Source organism: Oryzias latipes, chromosome 2, assembly GCF_002234675.1.
Source record: "Oryzias latipes chromosome 2, ASM223467v1".
NCBI lineage: Eukaryota > Metazoa > Chordata > Actinopteri > Beloniformes > Adrianichthyidae > Oryzias > Oryzias latipes.
In genome coordinates, this window is record NC_019860.2 from 3394147 (window position 1) to 3409710 (window position 15564).

Genomic DNA, 15564 nt, shown 5'->3' on the forward strand with positions numbered 1-15564 from the left:
GAGCAAAAAAAACAAAACAGATCAAAAACAACAGCAGGCAGAGGCTGAACTGGAGTGTAGTGAGGTCATCGTGAGGTCACTGCGAGGGCGGAGAGACAAATCTGAATGGAGGAGAAAGGTCAACTCTCTGCTCTTACGAGAATAAGCTTTTCAGCGCGATTTAAACTGTTAACTGCTGCCCAGATCCTGGATTTCCCAGGTCTTTTGAGCAGTTGTGGGATTATGTGGCATCAGAAGGGGGTCACAGCAACATGTCTGTAAGGTCACAGCTATATAGTACGTTTTTTTTCACCGCAAGTTGGATTCGACAAATCCAACAACCCAACCGGCCAGAGCACCTGGGTATTTGAAACCGTCTTCTCTTGGTTTGTTCAATCAATCATCCTAAAGCCTCCATGACAGTAATAGGAACTCAATTAATTGTTTTGACTTTAATTTCTAAAGAAGAAAAAATAACTAGCTAAAAAATATATTTTTTAAAATATTTTGCTTCGTTACCATGTGTTTTAGTAAGTACGAAAACTTCACCTTCGGCAAACTGGCTGTACGTGTTTGTCAAATCATAAAAGTAAGAAAAAAAGTCAATAATTTTACGATGACCTTGGAGAAAGTCGCAATCATCATTGTTTGACGTTTTTTTTCATGTAGATAACATGGACGTATTTGCCATCCCATACTGCTAACCTACAGGCATTAATCATGAAAAGGTACCAGTACTCAACTGGTGTTACCATGGCAACGTAAAACATAAGACGTGTGCATGACATTGAACCTACAGCTTGCACATCAAGCTACAAATCTACTCAAAATAACAGATTCGAACTTGAGTTGTTGCCTAATCACAGCCATGTGTTTCGATGTTACCATGACAACAATCAACAAATAGCTGTGGCTATGAAAGGTAAAATACTTACTCCTGCGCACAAACACGAAAATGGCCTCACTTGTTAATAAACACCAAAGATTTAGAAATGTAGTCGCTATGGACTTTGGGGTTTTGTGAAGGACATATTGAGCCAAAATGATGCTAACATGACAAACTTTCAGCTAATTAGCGTATGAAATCAAACTGGACAGATTTGCAGAAATGCAAAGTTATTCAAAACTGTTATTACACTTTATTCCACCCATCTGCAGTCTGAAACGACATAAAAAAACTGTCATATTCAACAGAATACAGAGTTTTTTTTCTCATAGTGCACCTTTCGCGGTTCCTCGCCGATTCTTTTAGTACGATTTTGCGTGCAACTGATTTGTCGGTTGCGAATGAAACGGCTCTTTGACCCAGCTCTAGTAGAATAACTGATCTTATTCAAATTTAAAAAATGGACTTGATACGTGTTGAAACGCTGCCAACAAGCCTGTTTTGAAACGCGCAATTGTCACCTGTCAATCAAAAGACCACGCCCCGTTTGGAGCAATCTAGAACCACGACCTATCCTAGATTTTTCTAGTCTGAGTTCACGTTGGAAGTGTAGCGTTCTGCTATGGTTTAACTCATATTCCACACCGCATTCACGGTGCTCGGTCGGAAAGACCTAGAACGGCAAATGCGAGCTCACCACCCAAAACGCCGTTGATGTTGTTGAAGTATGTTTTTATCCCCAAGTAGCTTCCTAATGATGCTCGAGGTGTTAGGAGGCGACTGATCAAAATCCCCTGGAGGACTTTAAATTTGTAGCTGCTACTGAGGGTTTTTTTTTTCAAGAATTCTCAAAAATTCAAGATAGCGGCCTCTACCCAAGGTCAAAGGTCAAAAACGCTTCGGTGGTGGTCGAACCTGGTAGAGTTTGTGTGGGAAAAACGTTTTTTATTTACATTTATTTGAATGAAATAAAATATCCGCCAAGCAGTAGGTTCTGTAGCTATCCCATAATAATTTCAAAACTTCCTTTAGACATCCCATAAAACTATTTTTTTTTTCGTTACTTGATTTTGGAAGAAAAAAATGTACAAAATCTTTTTTAATTGAGCCCAATAAGAGATTTTGGCCCAAGTAGTTATGTTGATGGTTCCTCCTGTGATGTCATGTTTTTTTTTGAGGGGGGGGGGTCACTATGCCCAAAATTATTTTTCACCAGATACTCAGTACTTTTGAGTATGTGGTGTTTGAAATTTCATGATACTCGCTCAACCCTAAGTTTTTAGTCCCGCACTCTGTGAAAATTAGGAAATTGCTAAATTTCATGATTTGCTGTAGGTTCTGCCCCCATCCCATAATAATTTCAAAGCTTCCTTTGGATATCCCCTGAACGTGGGTTTTGGTTTCATAACTGGATTTTGAAGTATTTTTCTTGAGCCCCATAAGAGTTTTGGCCCCATTCATCGTTTTGACATTATCTCCTGTCGTGATGTCATCGTTTTTTTTTTATGTGTTTTTTTTTTTTTTTTTTTTGCCAATGCTGAAAAAAAATCTTTTTCACCATCTGCGTTTTTCTAGTATGTGTCAGGGACTAACTTTCTACTCATCGGCCCAGTATGAAAGAAGACTTGTTTAAACGATACCTACCTCTATAGGTGCTGTTTTTAGTTTTTTTTGAGAATGTCATCACATTTTTCATAGTTTTTTTTATGACTGTGACTGACCTATGCGAGTCCGCCACAGCGCGCATGGCCAACAACAAACATTTAACACCATTCTACAATGTTGGCAGCTTTAATTTGTCCTGTTTCAACTGGTTTTGATTAATGAGAATGTTCCGGCTAACTCACAGTAGAAGAATAATCCATCATAGATGAAGCAGCTTGACTTTTTCAAACCAATATGGCCAAAAAAAATGAGACACATTTCATGTCTTCATCAATCTGTTGTTTTTACTTGTCTTTTCTTCTAAATGTGTTTTAATTTTCATCCCTCACTACTGACAGTGCTGATGCTCTCTACCCAGCACCGGCTCTGCCTAATAGTCGGTAACATTTTTTAAAAAATTAGAACGTTCTGAAAGTGTCACGTCGGCTGTGCTTGGAAGCGCCGTGTAGAAACGCTTAACAGCATGTGAGCTGGAACTTGTTCCGTTCAAATCTGCCACCGATCGGAGCCAGCACACACTGGCGCGGCGTTTGCACATTCAGGCGCCGCACCGGCATTTGCTCACATGTGCACGGTCCCGCTGGTGGGAGACCGGGTCAAACGGAGCCGCTTTTGGGGAGATGTCAGAAATGCACAGAAGTGTTCAAGTTTTGGCAAATGTTCACATTTTTTGTTTTGTTTTTTTGGCAGTCCTCTTCGCCACACAGACTCGCACATTCTGGACTGGCTGTGAGCTAAAAGAGAAACTTTGCTTCGATGGTTATATAACTTTGCAGATTTTAGGTAGTCACCCGATCCAGAACCTGATGGAACATAAAGCTGAGTAACCTGTGTCTCACGGTGCCCCATTGTTGTCACACACTAAAGACACTAATGATTAATTACAAATATTGATAATATTTGTGTTTTTTAATAAAAATTTATCAACAAAATGTTGGAAAAAGGCTTTAAGAAATACAGAAAGCCCTGATATTTAAACGCTCTGTGATTTATTCTTTTCGACTGCTGTCAATCAAATGACCACGCCCCTTTTGGAGCAAAATTTGTTACAAAATACAAATGAGCGTAGATCGTAGAATAACTGTACATAATCTAGAAATTGATTGTGAAAAATGCTGAAACATTGCCAGAAAGCCTATTTTAGAACTGGGAATGCAATTGTCAATCAGATGACCACGCCCCTTTTGGAGCATAATTTGTTCTAAAATCCAAATGAAGTGGGATGGTAGATTGAACGGAGATGATCAAAAGATTGGACTTGATAATTGCTGTAACATTGCCAATAAGCCTATTTTAAAATTGGGGATGCGGTTGTCAACTGTCAATCAAATGACCACACCCCTTTCTGAGTCAAATTTCTTCTAGAATATAAAGGAGTTTAGATCGTAGAGCAGCTGTACACAATCCAAAAACCGGGCCTACAATCGTGCCAGAGAGCCCATTCTGAAACTGCAGATGCAATTGTCACTTGTCAGTCAAAGACCACGCCCCCTTTGGAGCAAAAAAAAGCATATATATATAATTAGGTTAACAGATCTGTATCTTTCAGAAAATTAGTATTTTTTATAGTACAAGTCACAGAAGTTCAAAAAAAAAGCATGATAAAAAAGACTAGAAGAGAGGGAATAGAAAAAATTTAAAAAAAGTCTCGATATAAATAGGAAAAATATAATAAAATTCCGAAGGAGAACAATCAGATTTTCTTCCATGCTTGCTCTGAACGGCGCATCTTCTTTGGCGTTTGTATCGATAGCGAGTACCGATGTAGGCGTCTACAGTGCCCTCTAGTGGTTGGTTAAATATATGTTTGTTTCAAATAAAAATGTAGTTGGTTAAGAGTAGGGGCGGGGCTAAAGGGGGGCGGCGCAACTTATACTTGAATTATACCATAATTAGAAATTATTACAATTTTGATTAGTGAGACTAACTATAAAAAGGTCAGATTTAAAAATAAAATTAAGCTATGTCAATTTAGTGATTTTAGGGTGCATTGAAAAGTGTTTTACTTGCTTCATTTCATCCTGAAAAATAACAAACAAACATTTCTTACCAACTAACTTAAAAGTAATCTATTGTTGTTGGAGTTTTTTTCTAATAAAGAAAATATAGGAAGAAAATTAAAAACATGCTGGCAATAAAGAAAAAGGCTCAGCGGCAGAAACCCAAACCAAAAAGTCAATTAAACTTCGTCCACAGGGACGACACAAAGACACAACACAAAATATGACGGAAAACCAAACAAAAAAAGAGGCAGGAATCCATCAACGGAAGAAGAAAAAGGCAACAAGAAAGAAAAGAGCTCGGCGCCCGTGGAGGACGAAGGAGAAGTCGAAAAGAGAAGAACAAAATGCTTTCATAAATCACTCCGGAAGATCTGATGCGGATTTATGGCTTTCAAATGTCAGTAAAGGAGAGGAATTGAAATGAAGAAAACAAGACAGAAAAAACAGAACCCGGTGCGATGACAATTCTTGGCTTAAAGGAGTTGTTTTGCCTTAAGTCGAGCTGCTCGTCCCTGGAGCGGGTCGGAACCAGGCGAGCAGCTCGTCTCTGGAGCGGGTCGGAACCAGGAGAGCAGCTCGTCTCTTGAGCGGGTCGGAACCAAGCGAACAGCTCGTCTCTGGAGCGGGTCGGAACCAGGCGAGCAGCTCGTCTCTGGAGCGGGTCGGAACCAGGAGAGCAGCTCGTCTCTTGAGCGGGTCGGAACCAAGCGAACAGCTCGTCTCTGGAGCGGGTCGGAACCAGGCGAGCAGCTCGTCTCTTGAGCGGGTCGGAACCAGGCAAGCAGCTCGTCTCTGGAGCGGGTCGGAACCAGGCAAGCAGCTCGTCCCTGGAGCGGGTCGGAACCAGGAGAGCAGCTCGTCCCTGGAGCGGGTTGGAACCAGGCGAGCAGCTCATGTCTGGAGCGGGTCGGAACCAAGTGAGCAGCTCGTCCCTGGAGCGGGTCAGAACCAGGCGAGCAGCTCGTCCCTGGAGCGGGTCGGAACCAGGCGAGCAGCTCGTCCCTGGAGCGGGTCGGAACCAGGCGAGCAGCTCGTCCCTTGAGCGGGTCGGAACCAGGCAAGCAGCTCGTCTCTGGAGCGGGTCTGAACCAGGCGAGCAGCTCGTCCCTGGAGCGGGTCGGAACCAGGCGAGCAGCTCGTCCCTGGAGCGGGTCGGAACCAGGCGAGCAGCTCGTCTCTTGAGCGGGTCAGAACCAGGCAAGCAACTCGTCTCTGGAGCGGGTCGGAACCAGGCAAGCAGCTCGTCCCTGGAGCGGGTCGGAACCAGGAGAGCAGCTCGTCCCTGGAGCGGGTCTGAACCAGGCGAGCAGCTCGTCTCTGGAGCGGGTCGGAACCAGGAGAGCAGCTCGTCTCTTGAGCGGGTCGGAACCAAGCGAACAGCTCGTCCCCGGAGCGGGTTGGAACCAGGCGAGCAGCTCATGTCTGGAGCGGGTCGGAACCAGGTGAGCAGCTCGTCCCTGGAGCGGGTCAGAACCAGTCGACCAGTCGATGTGTCGCACTTCATGAGGCAAATGGTGGTCACACCAGATACTGACTGGTTGTCTGAGTCCCCTGACCCCCTCAATAAAACTAAACTGATGATTTCAGAGTGGCCTTTTCTCGTGGCCAGTCTAAGGCACACCTGTGCAATAATCATGCTGTCTAATCAGCATCTGGATATGGCACACCTAGGAGTTGGGATGGATTGTCTTGGCAAAGGAGATATTCTCACTATCACAGATTTAGACAGATTTGTGACCAATATTTCAGAGAACTGGTTATTTTGTGTATGTGGAAAATGTTTCACATCGAGTTCACACATTGAGTTCATACCATAAAAAATGGGAGCAATAACAAAAGTGTTGAGTTTATATTTTTGGTCAGTGTATGTTACTGGTTGAAATCAACACACACACACATTTATGATACAGGGTAAAGGACACTGCATGTTGCTGCTTGCTGTACAGTTTTAATACGACTACACAGTCAACAGGATTCATTTGGAATTATTTGTAGTTTATGCCAATATATATGTATGTATATATATATATATATATATATATATATATATATATATATATATATATATATATATATATGTATAATATATATATATATATATATATATATATATATATATATATGAATATATATATACAGCAACAAACGTGCTTTAAGTCTTAAAAGGTTAGCATGAATGCTGAATCGTAGAAAAAACCAAAAGCTAAAACGATGGCCCATAAGTTTCCCAGTTTCATGATATTCATTCATTAATATACAATTGTAACAACAGAATCACAAATCACCTTCAAATATTTTAAAGTTTTTAGTTTACTAGCAAACATTTAGCTATTAGCATTTTTACTGCTAATTAGCAACTGTAGAAAATGGGATTGTAATGTATTTATACATACTTTCAGATACGGGTTATCAGAGCTATGGATGAGGCGGGAGAGTAGTTAACATGACGTACTTTCTTATTCTGTTGCGAACAGTCTTAAATCAGTACTACGGATAGCAGCAGGGACATTTACAAAAGCAATAGCTTAATTCACCGAACGTTACACTGAATCTGTCTGGATGTTTTCTCGAATCCAGTTTCAACACCATGTGGACACAACTTCTGCAAAAACGCAATCACTCAGCTCTGGGACGTCATCCTTCCCTGTGAGTGTCCTCTGTGCAAAGAGACCCACCACACCAGACCTGAACTGAAGGTCAACACGCTGCTGCTCTCCCAGATGGTTTCTTGGTTTTCGTTAGAAGTTCCGCAAAAAGCCAACAGAAGTTCACAACAACAAGCCGCTAAAGCCGGAGAGGTTCCCTGTGACATCTGCATTGGAACTAGACTGAAGGCTCTTAAATCCTTCCTGGTGTGTCTCCTCTCCTACTGTGAGATTCCCCTGGAGCCTCATCTGACAGCTTCCCGTCTTAAAAAGCATCAGCTGACAGAACCCAAGGAGAACCTGGAGGACAGGATCTGCACAAAGCATGAGAAACCTCTGGAAGTGTTCTGCAAAACCGACCAGACTTCAGTTCTGCTCCGGTCTGGACCACAAGTCTCATGATATCCTTCCTCTGAAAGAAGAATCTGAAGCCAAGAAGGCCAAACTGGTGACGACTGAAACTGGGATAATGTTGCAAATGCGAGAAATGAAGCTTCAGGAGATCAAGAAAGCACAAAAACTAAACGATGATTCTGCAGACTGATAGACAGTCCTAGGTGTGGAGATTTTGACCGCTCTGAAGGAGTCTATGGAGAGAGCACTTAGTGACCCCCTACAGGAGATCCAAGACTTAACAGAAAGCTACAAAGGAAAAGGCCAAAGACCTCATCAAAGCCCTGGAACCGGAAATCGCTGGGCTCAAGAGGAAGATCTCTGTGATGAAGCAGCTTTTAGAATCTGAAGACCACCTTGACTTTCTTGAAACGTTCTCGGCTCTGAATCCTAGTCCACCAACCAAGGACTGGACAAGTGCCGGTGTCACTGTACCATTAGATGAGGGAGCCACGCTGAGAGCCGTGACTGCATACAGTCACAGCAAAGATTGGGACGTTTTTGACTGAAGGCGAGCTGAACATAGTCAAGAAGTTTGCAGTAGACGTGACTGTTGATCCTCAAACTGCAAAATCTTTCCTTGTCTTGTCTTATGATAGAAAACGAGTTCACTCTGTGCAAAAGGTAAGGAACGTCCCGAACGAACAATCCAGAGAGATTTTCCCATTGCTGTGCCGTTTTGGGAGAGTAGAGTTTCTCCAGGGGCAAATCTAACTTTGAAGTTGAGGTGAAGGGACAACCATTCTGGTTCATTCAGGAGTCTGCTGAAAAGACTGGACAGATCTTGCTGTCCCCTGAGAATGGCTTCTGGACAATTTGAGAAAAGGAGAAAAACTCAAATCTAATGAAAGTGAACCTTTTGATCTGACCCGGTCTGTGCCTGAGAAGGTGGGCGTGTTTGTGGATTTCGACGTGGGGCTCAAAATGATGTCAACATTGGAGCTAAAGCTCGAGTGTTAAAAGGTTAAATTAAATAAAATGTAACATTAGAGTATGCTTCTGTTGTTTCTGGAACAAAAAGGTTTTGTTTGTACGAGTTTCATCTTTTGCACACACACATTTGTCATCAGCGTATATTGACAGTTTCAAATGTATCCTTAAGGTATAATGTCCTGGAAATTAAGGGCAGATGTCATTGATATTGTTGCACGATCACTTGCGAATTCCCATTATGCTAATGGCTCAGATCAGTTTCTTTTCTTAAGTGTTATATTGATTGTGGGAGTCGTCTGTTTTGATAAGCTTCTGGTGTTTCATCTCAACCTGCAAAATATTCATTCTAATGAATAATAAAAACCAAAACCTGCCCACCGAAAGGCCTGTTCAAGGAATTTGTCAAACACACATCTGTCGCCACAACTTTCAAGGAGGTTTGGTGTCCTGGTGCTTTCACACCTCCACACATGATGTCCAACCTCATAAAGAAGATGAGGAGGAGGAAGTGGAAGCTGCACTCTTCCTCCTTTGGAGGCGAGGAGCAGATGGTGAGAGAGATTGGAAACATCGTTTGGAGTTGGCCAACTCTGGGCTAATGGCAAGCTGTGCTGGAAGCGCCACGCGGGAGCGAGGGGCTTAAACTGCCTTACTATGCAGAGCTGGCTTGTTACAGTGCATCACGGTGTGTGTGTGTGTGAGAGTTTGGAGAAGTCGTGCGTTTTGTGTGTGAGTAGCAGTAATAGAGAGATAAACAAGGAAGTGAGCCCAAAAGTTTTACAAATACAGGGTTGCACTAAGAAACGCCCAATCCTACAGAAAGTAAAGGTGTGTATTTATCTCAATTTGACATAACATTTGACAAATCGCCACGTGAACATAACAAAATAAGCCTAAAATATTACATAGAAATTTGCAAACAAGCCTAAATTAACAAGTAAACATCGGATAACAAAATTAATTGTCACATAAACAACAGAGAACAGGCTAACATTTTCACATGAACATTGGAAAACACGCTTTAATTGTTGGGCAAAAATCGGAAAACAAGCTTAAGTCGTCACGTAAACATTGGAAAACAAGTTTAAGTCGTTGAGTGAAAATCAGAAAATAAGCTTAAGTTGTCACGAAAACGTCATAAAAAAAGCTAACATTTTAACGGAAACATTGAAAAACAATGATCAGAAAACAAGCTTAAATTGTCAGGTAAAAATTGGAAAAAGACCTTAAGTCGTCACAAAAACATCGGAAAACAGGCCAAAGTCGTCACGTGAACAATGTAAAATAAGCTTAAATTGTCACTAAATATTTTAAAAACAATCTTAAATTTTTACATTAATATCGGAAAACAGGTTTACGTTGTCACATAAACATAGATCAAACAAGTTTTAATTGTTGAATAAACAAAAAGAAACAAATTTAGGTTTTTACGTAAAATAGTAAAACAACCTTGAGTCGTCATGTAAATATAGGATAACAAACTAACATTTTCACGTAAATATCAGAAAATAAGAGTTCACGTCGTTAAAGGACAAGAAAAATGGTGGTTCTTTTGACAGTCCTCCCTGTGGTCTCTTGAAAACAGCTTTTTCACACCTCCCTGTCTTTTCCAGTTTCTGAGAAACATCACATGAACATTTCATCTCTGCGTTCAGTTCAGCTGGAGTTCATCTGACACTGAAACCGAGCCCCAGTCTCCCACGAGATCTTCTGAAAACCTGTGAGCGACTGCACTGGAACCCCCACAGTTTTCCACCTCCTTTTGACCAGCAGCAGGATGTCGGATCATTTTCGGCAGAGCTGTCAACGGCCATTGCGGGGAGGTCCAAACGCTTGAAGCGTGAAGTCATCTGCTTACGGTCGGCCTAGACACTCAAAGGACCTGACATCTCACCACTCAGATGTACAACTTCTTAGCATCTCAAGAAATCTGAGGGGTTTGATAATCGCTCATAGGGTCAGAGATGAACAATCGGGACACAATAAGTTCATAGAGTGTGTGCGTCACCCAAACCACCGGACGACGACTCTGACGAAGACAAAACGTGTCTGTCAAAACATGTCAGGTATGTGTAACCCTTGTGCTATCCTAGGCACTTTAACGTTGGGAGTTGGGTCATCTAGACCCACTAGACAGTGCCCTGAACCTTTTTTCTTCAATGATTTGTGATCTTCACTGGTGTCCATGGATTACATGACATCTTTCCACCTTTATCCATCTTTGTCATGGTAGGGAGAACACGTCAATGTAAGGGTGGGGTCATCTAAGATAGCACAAGGGTTGAACATAACCCATGTCTGATAACAAAAGAAGCAAGAAGTCAGAAATTAGTACACATTAAGAATCTCACTAGTCAAGTTCAACGATTGACAGATCCAACGACGGTTCCTACCATTTGATAGGAAGACCTATGACGATGAAAATAATCTGTATGTTATCACCATTTAGGGATTGGTACCATTCTTACTTTGTTCTGTTGCTCTAACCGTCAAAGCTGAAAAAAATAAGCCAACTTTGTCCCTCAAAACATTTAAGTGTGATGAAACAGTGTGACAGGATGAAGGAGGGCACTAAAATATAGCTAAGATGCTTTATTTTATACTCTGTATCGCCACGACAACGGTCTTCTGTTCTCTGGAATCTTTTGTTGTGAAGTACAGACACACTTTTTCAGCATTTTGGCAGAAGCTCCGCCCTCCCTCACCCGTTGTTATATGAGCCTGCCCACAATTGTTAAAAAAAGTGAAAGGATTGGATAGAATCGCACGACAAAACTGAAAAGTCAATAGCTGAATACAAGTCAATAGCTACGTTTAAATGGATAAGAGTCATCGGAATGAACGCCTGATCGGAAGAAAATTGCGTCATGTAAACACGGCGTACAGTATACTCTGTCCCGATCAGACTCATTCAAATCAAAATTTCTTTCCGATCGAGATAGTTGGGTTATACCGATTGTTGATCCAATCGTTGTGCATCTGAACAGTTTATTCTGATTGTGGGTTGCTACTGCTCTGGCTTTACGTAAAGCACAGACGGAGTGGCGCTCCAGGGAAAGCTTTGGTCGCCTGCTCCACCCGTGTGAAGCATGTTTCTGAGCAGAGCAGCCGGACTAGCTTCATGTTTGCCGGCAGGGGAGGGTCCTTTATTACGGTGTGCGCTCCAGTCATGTCCAGACCAAATAAAGGCTAAAGTTACTCCCACATGTGTTTTTTTTCAGTCAAGATGCACATTACTGCCTTGCCCACATGGATAGATTTGGACATTGTAGTCAATGGGGATTGACTTCCATATTTATCAAGCCTCGTAGTGGTTACATGCAGAACTGCACCAATTTCATTGTCAGATGAGCTTCAGTCGGGAAGTCAAAGTATCACCTTTTGGTCCAACATTGTCCAGACTCTCCGAACTTTCCACCGTTTTCTAACGATAACCTTTAAAACCAGAGTTGTTTTTTTTTGTTTCCTTATTTCTTAAGTTCTGACCGAGCAAACACACCACATGAAACTCCTCACTATTCCACTTTTGGAGCAAAAACTTTTAGCCACCTAGAAGAAATTCCTCGACTGCTCCTTTATTTTTAATAGTGGCCGGCATCAGGAAATGCCAGGGCCAACTGGGAGATCCTGCAGAGATAAGTGGCGCCAAAAGGCTGATGTCACTCCACCTCCCTCCCTCCCTTCCTTCCTTCACCTCCTCCCCTCTTTAAAGCAAAATGCCATGGGAGGGGTTGGACTTTCAAACAAGGTGAAGTGACAGGATCCTTCTGAACATTCAAGCATTCTAACGCCTCCTTCTATGATGCCAATGAGCCGTTCCCAGATGATGTAACACCCCACCCCCACCCTGATCAGTTTATGGGCCGATTTTTTTCCCCTTGCAATTCTTCTTTCTTACTGCGGCTAATGCCGCATGACTCCCACTGAAAACCCAAAATTTGCACCTAGTCTCCGGTAAAAATGATTTTTTGGCACAGTGAACGACTCGTAAACCCTCCCCCTCCAAAAAAAGATGACATCGCTGGCTGTGATGTCATCTGTCATCAAAAATGAATGGGACAAAGATCTCTTATGGAGGCCAAAAGTATCCAAATTCATGAACAAAAGATTAGCGTGTATCAGAGCTATCCAAAAAAATGTTTAGATTATTATGGGATGGCCACAGGACCTAAGGCTTGGAGGGCCAGTTTTGGAAATCTTCACCTTTTTGCATAATATGGAAATAGAAAACTTTAGATCGAGCAATCTTCACGTATTTTTCACAAACGCTACTAGGTTAAGTCTACAAACACAACCGAAGTTTCGTAGACCTTTGACCCCGAAACAGGTGGCCATTTTGAATTTTCAAAAACATCACTCTTAGTACTAGCTTCAAATTTAAACTCCTCCTAGGGATTTCAATCAATCGCCTCCAAACCGCCTCGAGCATCACTGGGAAGCTACTTGGGAATATATGTCTGATTAGGAAGTAACAGATTTTACACTTTGTTGTCGTGGCGATTTTACAAAAGTGGCATTTCTGTGTTTTTTTACCAAAAATATTGTTAAAATTTGATGCATGGAATTGTTTGCTCGAGCTGAACAAAATGATATGATAAACAATATGACCATAGTGGAAATGTGGGAGGTGCTAACGAAAACCTCTGTTGCTAAGGAAACACAAAAATGTACTTTTGCCGATTCGTTTAAAAATAACATCGATGTGTTTGTCAGCCCCAGGTGACCAAAAAATAAAATGGTTGCTAAGGAGATAAAACTAATAGAAAAGCCACCATTTTGAAAAAAGTGAATTTAGCCACATTTGCCACATGCAGCTCTGACGAGGTTGGCTGAGGAAGACAGGGAGAGTAAGATGTGTGTTGCATCTGCTCAGCCACGAGACCAGGTCAAAGGTCAAAGCTGGACACCCCTGACCCTTGGTGGATGTATGTGTTTGTAGGTGTGTTTGTGTATCTGAGAAGTAGGGATAGTTTGTGTGGTCTTTGAACTTTTCCTGGTCTTCAAAGGCTTTTAGAATTCACGGGTCAAAAATGACCCAAGAGTCCATCTTCATACCTTAGTGGTGTACAGGCCACACGTACAAAGTATCACCTTTTTTCTACAGACTGTGGTCACATGTCCCAGAATGCCACAGGACGGCGACCTAAATGCCATTGTTTCACTAAAATCAGTGCAGCGGTATTTGTACTCAGGAGGAGGCAGTCGCATTTTTACGTGATGCACAGAAGAAGTTCAAATCAAACGGAGACCGTCAGTAGTCGCCCTGGCACATTTGGAGGTCGCGTGGCAGCAGTCCAACGACAGGAAGGCGGCAGCGCGACAATCAACTGATGGGAGGGTCTCCAAGGTCCCCCAAAATCATCCAACGATCGCCCGATTTCAGACTGCCCTGTTCCTGTGCCGCCGTTCCACTGACTCCGCCCGATTGTGAGAAATCAGTCAGTAGAAGCGTGGACACTGGGTGAGGACTGTTGGCTTGGGCCGGGGGTCCTGCGATGACGACAATCAGGCGATCCCAGCCACCGTGGGTCCAAAGGGGGAGACGGCGTTGATGCCGCACCAACTGCCGTTGATGCTGAGAAGAAAACGAATTATAATATTTATACATTTTATTTCAAGCGCCTTTCAGGTCCCCCAAGGTCACTGTACAAGGTTAAAAAATAAGAAGAACAAAACAGAATAAAACAGCAATAAGAAATGAACTGAATAAAAGATAAAAAAAACATAAGGATCAAGATAAAACATCAATAAGACATAATAAAAACAGGATAGAAAACAGACAAAATGCAGTTGTGTTAACTGAATGGATTAACTGCATGTTTGTTTGAAGAAGTAGTAAGTTTTAAGTTTGGATTTGAACAGTGGCAGAGGGCCAGTATTGTGTAGAATTCCATAGCTGGGGGGGGGGGGGGGGGGGGGGGGGCGGAGCGACGGAAAGCTCTGCCCCCGCCCCGATGGTGACAAGACGGGCAGGTGGGACGTGGAGCTGGAGAGAGGAAGAGCGGAGAGAGCGGGAGGGAATGGAAATGTAGGGTGGAGCCAGGTTATGCAGTGCTTTGAAGGTTATGAGGAGAATCTTGAAACGAATCCTTTGTGTTATGGGAAGCCAGTGTAGGTTTTGGAGAACTGGTACGAAGAAGACCCAACAATGTGTTAGGTGTAATAATCATAGAGGCAGAGCAAGACGCACAAGAAGGGCGATGAATAAATGTTGCTCGGACAGTATATCGACCCCCGGAAGGCATCTGGTGGCACTTGATATGGACAGCGCACACACTTGATACACATCGTCCAATCACAACTGCTGGCTCCCACTGCCCTGTGGCTTTCGGTGGTGACTTTCGGCGTCCACACTCAACGGTTTTCAAAAAATCGGGCGGTGGCTTCAAATCTTGAAGATTCTGCTGACGCCTGTGGTGGTTGTGTTTGTGACCGTAGCCTCAAGGGTTCGCTATGACCTGAGCAAAAACACTTTGGTCCTCCGATCTCACCAAGCCGTCTACAACCTTGATATTTTGTGCAGGCTGGCGTACAGATGGTTTGGATTTGGAAGGTGATTTGATTTTTTTTATCTTTGTTTTAATCTTTTTTTTTTTATTATTATTGTGGAGACCAATTAAAAAAAACTACCTTCATTTACATGTTTTATTGGAGCAAAAAATTCAACTGGTTAACATTTTAAACTTGTTCGGTTGTTGCTGGTTGGGTCAGTATCCCACGACAATAAAGGGAAGCTAATAGAACGCAGAACGATTGCCGAAATTCTTCAATACCGCCGGTTCCACTGCAAATGAGCTCCAGCAGGCGAAAGGGGATGCAGGTCGCAGCTTAGAAGAAGAAAACCGAGGCCACAAAGTTAGTGAACCTGTGATTTCCTTAACCCTTGTGCTATCCTATGGGCTCAAGATGACCATTGACGTGTTCTCCCTACCATGACAAAGGTGGATAAAGGTGGAAAGATTTCATGTAATCCATGGACACCAGTGAAGATCACAAATCATTGAAGAAAAAAGGTTCAGAGCACTGTCTAGTGGGTCTAGATGACCCAACTCCCAACGTT

General features: G+C 42.6%; 1 pseudogene; it reads left to right on the top strand.

Moving 5' to 3' along the window:
* Window positions 1–7085: 7085 nt before the first annotated feature.
* Window positions 7086–9254, top strand: LOC110016785 (annotated as a pseudogene).
* Window positions 9255–15564: the final 6310 nt, after the last annotated feature.